The sequence below is a fragment of the Marmota marmota genome, unplaced genomic scaffold (genome assembly GCF_001458135.2).
Source record: "Marmota marmota marmota unplaced genomic scaffold, marMar, whole genome shotgun sequence".
NCBI lineage: Eukaryota > Metazoa > Chordata > Mammalia > Rodentia > Sciuridae > Marmota > Marmota marmota.
In genome coordinates, this window is record NW_026000108.1 from 51470997 (window position 1) to 51475986 (window position 4990).

The window sequence follows — 4990 nt, forward strand, 5'->3', positions numbered from 1 at the left end:
TTTCAGCTTCATTCCCATGTAACACTGCTTTTAGGGACCTTTCCACACACTGTCTGGCCTCCCAGCCCTTCTTTTGGAATCTCAGTAAAGTCTCCATAACCCCATAATTCCTATATTCTGCATGTCTGAAAAAAAAATGAGTACTGCCAGCTGATGCCAAAGTGTGCCAATAGTCTGTGCTGTTATTGTATCTGTTTGGGTTTTTTTTTTTTTTTGGTGGTGCTGGGGATTGAACCCAGGGCCTTGTGCATGTGAGGCAAGCACTCTACCAACTGAGCTATATCCCCAGCCCTGTATCTGTTTTAACCACGGCAGTAACAATTAGTCTGAGTGCCTGGATAGGTGACCATGAGAACATGAATCTCACTAAAATAGTTCCTTAGGTAGCCTGAGGCTCTCTCAAAAAAAAAAAAAAAAAAGCCTATGATGGGACGGGTGGTGTCTTGCTGATTCCTGAGATGCCCTTTAGGCATCTTTCCTATTATCCTGGTGCAAAGTATTTGGCTTCTTTTTGATGGCACTAGTCTCCTTAGCAATATCACCTTACTTGGCCACAACTTTAAGCATATTTCTTTTCTGGACAAACTGCAAATTTTAAAAATCTGTCAATCTGCCTTTTACTCCAAATTATCACTATAAATTCAGCTAAAATTAGCAAGCAATACTCATACCACTGTCTAAATGTTGTGCCTACTTGAAATTATTTCTACCAGATTAATTAGTCTATCACTTTCAAACTTAGCTCCTACAAAGGCTCAGAGCATGGATAAAATATAGATAAATTACTGCCAGAATGTAACATGAGTGGCCTGTAGTCCAATTCTTAATAGTGTCTTCATTTCTATCTGAAACCTAATCAACTCTGCCATGGATCTTTTGAGATCCCACCAAAATGTTCCTTAAGTCTTATAGCATTCTAGACTTTCTCTACCTTATTTCTTCCAAATTTTCCAAAGTCCTTCTGCAAACCAATTCCAAAGGCTTCTGAACCACATCATCAGGTGTGTCACCACAATAGTCCCACTACAAGTTTCTGTATTAGTCAGATTTCTATTTCTGTGATAAAACCCTGAAAATATCAACTTATAGAAGTAAAGGGTTTCTTTATCTCAAAGTTTTAGATATTTCAGTCCATGACAACATGGCCCTTTTGCCTTTGGACCTATGATGAGTAAATACATCATTGTGGGGAACACATGGAAGAGAAAACTACTTCTTTCATGGTGATCAGAAAGCAAAAGAGAACAAAAAAGGGACTGAAGTGCCAATACTTCCTTCAAGGGCACACCACCAATGACCTGTTTTTCTTTCACTAGACTCTACCTCACAAACATTCCAACACTCCCCAATAGCACCACAGGTTACCAACCAAGACTTTAGCATATGGATCTTTGTGGGATATTTAATATCAAAAGTATACAAGTATATATCTTGAACACATAAATATACCCACACTAAAACCATAAAACACACACAAATACACAAATAATGAGCCAATATTTTGTGTGGTATTAAAAACAATAAACAAAAGCTAGCTTAAACTTCTTGAGATTTAAGTTGGGAATCTTGGGAGTTTTTGTTTGTTTCTCAGTTTCTTTACCTGTAGAATTAGAAAATATCTAGTTCATGGTTTGGAGGAAAGATATCATTCATGTAGGTACTAATTTACCACAGCAAATATGATAGGTGTATTAGTTTTTGTTTTCCTCTTCATTAAGCAGGAGGACAAGTTTATTTTGGTTTATGGTTTCAGTCCACAGCCATCTGTTTTAAAGGCAAAAACATTATGGCAAAAGACTATACTAAGGGAAAGTTATTTAGCTCATGACATCTGGGATGTAGAAAGGGAACAAAAAAATGGAGAAGGAAGAGCTAGGAACAAGATATGGTCCCCAAGTACACTCCCCCAAAGACCCACTTCTTTTTCTGGGTCCCTCTGATTAATCCTCTAATGAGATTAGAGCCCTCATGACCTAGTCATTTCCCAAGGGACCCACTTCTGAAGACTGCTACATTTCAGTCTCAAATCTTGAACACATGAACCTCTAGGGGACAATTCAGATCCAAACCATAACAGTAGTTTGGATGGGTAGGGTCTTGCTGAGATGCCCTTCAGGCATCTTTCCTATTGTCCTGGTGCAAAGTATTTGGCTTCTTTAATATCTTAAAATGTTAGCTATTATTACTTTCACTTTCTATTTCAGTAATATATTTCACTTTCTATTCAGTAATCCCCCTAGTGCCCCGAAATTATTGAAAATTCTACCCTTATTATTTTTCTGTACATCATTCATTACTTTTTGTATATAAATTTAAAATCATATTTTTGATGAGCAACACATATAAGAGTTTTAAACTTGGAATTCTGAAGCACACACTGAAAACCTTAAACGATAAAATGAGGGAGTTCAGGTGAATATGAAAAATCTTGAGAGTTCTGTGTGACATTGTGTTCCTTTTGATAATCCTCACAATGAAAGTTCAGAAAGGAATTCTATCCTTTCACAACTAATGATTGCACATTGAGCCAAATAGCAACAGTCATCTCAAAAATCTTAGAAGATGGTAATATCTCCCTTGTTCTTGGATAGGCAGAATTAATATTGTCAAAATGACCATACTACCAAAAGCAATATATGGATTTAATGCAATTCCAATCAAAAATCCCAATGACATTCTTCATAGAAATAAAAAAAAAGCAATCATAAAATTCATCTGGAAAAACAAGAGTTCAGAATTTCTAAAGCAATCCTTAGCAAGAAGAGTGAAGGAGGTGGCATCACTATACCAGATCTTAAACTATACTACAGAGCAATAGTAACAAAAACAGCATGGTATTGGCACCAAAATAGACATGTAGACCAATGGTACAGAATAGAGGACACAAAGATGAACTCATATAAATACAGATATCTCATACTAGACAAAGGTGCCAAAAACATATATTGAAGAAAAAAATAGCCTCTTCAACAAATGGTGCTAGGAAAACTGGAAATTCATATAAAGCAAAATGAAATTAAACCCCTATCTCTCACTGTGCACAAAACTCAACTCAAAGTGGATTAAGGACATAGGAACAAGACCAGTGACCCTGCACCTAATAGAAGAAAAAGAAGGCCCAAATTTATATCATGTCAGATTATACCCCAACTTCCTTAACAAGGCTCCTAAAGCACAAGAAATAAAATCAAGAATTAATAAATGGGATGATTTCAAACTGAAAAGCTTCTTCTCAGCAAAGGAAACAAATCAGTGAGGTGAATAGAGAGCCTACAGAATGGTAAAATTTTTACCACAGGCACATCAGATAGAGTACTAATCTCCAGGATATATAAAGAACTCAAAAAACTTAAAACAACAACAACAACAAAAACCCAATCAATAAATGGGCTAAGGAATTGAACAGACGCTTCTCAGAAGATATACATTGATCAACAAATATATGGAAAAATGTTCAACATCTCTAGAAATTAGAGAAATGCAAATCAAAACTACTCTAAGATTTCTTCTCACTCCAGTCAGAATAGCATCTATTAAGAATATAAACAACAATAGGTGTTGGTGAGGATGTGGGGAAAAAGGCACACTCGTACATTGTTGGTGGGACTGCAAATTAGTACAACCAATCTGGAAAGTATGGAGATTGCTTAGAAAGCTTGGAACGAAACCACCATTTAACCCAGCTATCCCACTCCTCATTTTATACCAAGAGGACTTAAAAACAGCATACTATAGTGGTACAGTCATATCAATGTTTATAGCAGCACAGTTCACAATAGCTAAATTTTGGAACCAACCTGGATGTCCTTCAGTGGATTAATGGATAAGAAAACTGTGGTATATGTACACAATGGAATATTACTCAGCAGTAAAAGGGAAAAAATCATGGCATTTGCAGGTAAATGGATGGAGTTGGAGAATATCATGCTAAGTGAAGTAAGCCAATCCCTAAAAAACAAAGGCCAAATGTTTTCTCTGATAAGTGGAAACTGATCCATAATGGGAGGAAAGTAAGAAATTTGGATAAGGCAAAGGGGAGACAGGGGAAGGGAGGGAGGATGGAGGTAGGAAAGATGGTGGAATGAGATGGATATCATTACCCTAGGTAGTGTATGAAGACACAAATGATGTGACTCTACTTTGTGTACAACCAGAGAAATAAAAAAATGTGCTCCATTTGTGTACTATGAACTGAAATGCATTCTGTTGTCATGTATAACAAATTAGAACAAATAAATTCATTAATAATTCATTAATTAAAAAAAGAAAAAAAATCAGTTTTTACTGAAGTACTAACTCAAAAGCTGGAAGATATTATTATGGAGATAACCACATAAAATTATAATTCAAACTTCTGAGGTAAATCACTATTTTGCTCTCTGAGAGAACTCAATTTTTGTCAGAATAATTTAGTGGAAAATTCAATTAAACAAGAAAATAAAAATCTTGAAAATCACTTCAATTGGAAAACAAAAGAAAAAATAGTAGAAGGAGTAGGCTTGAAAAAGCCCAACTATTTAAGGTCAGAAAATAACTGAAACGTGAAAATGACTAAATAATATATGGGATGATGGGTCAAGAACTCTCGCCATTTCCTTAAATAAAAAACTGGATTATTTTATACCATATGTTAATGATCTTGTGGCTTAATTTATTGTATCAAAGTTTACCTTTAAAAGAAGGGAGGGCTGGGGATGTGGCTCAAGCGGTATGGTGCTCGCCTGGCGTGCATGCGGCCCGGGTTCGAGCCTCAGCACCACATACAAAGAAAGATGTTATGTCTGCTGAGAACTAAAAAATAAATATTAAAAAATTCTCTCTCTCTCTCTCTCTCTCTCTCTCTCTCTCTCTCTCTCTCTCTTTAAAAAAAATCTTTAAAAGAAGGGAAATTGTATCCTTTAGAAGCTTGGCAAGATAAAGATGAATCTTGTCAATCATTCGATCAAAATTTGTTTTGTATCAACAATTTACTTGAATTTTTCTTTTACCC

At 35.6% G+C, this 4990-nt stretch overlaps 1 non-coding gene across 1 annotated transcript; it reads right to left on the minus strand.

The window, feature by feature from the left end:
• Window positions 1-214: 214 nt before the first annotated feature.
• On the minus strand, window positions 215-287 carry Trnav-cac. The gene has a single exon. It is a non-coding gene; the product is annotated as a tRNA-Val (tRNA).
• Between the last annotated feature and the right edge of the window lie 4703 nt (window positions 288-4990).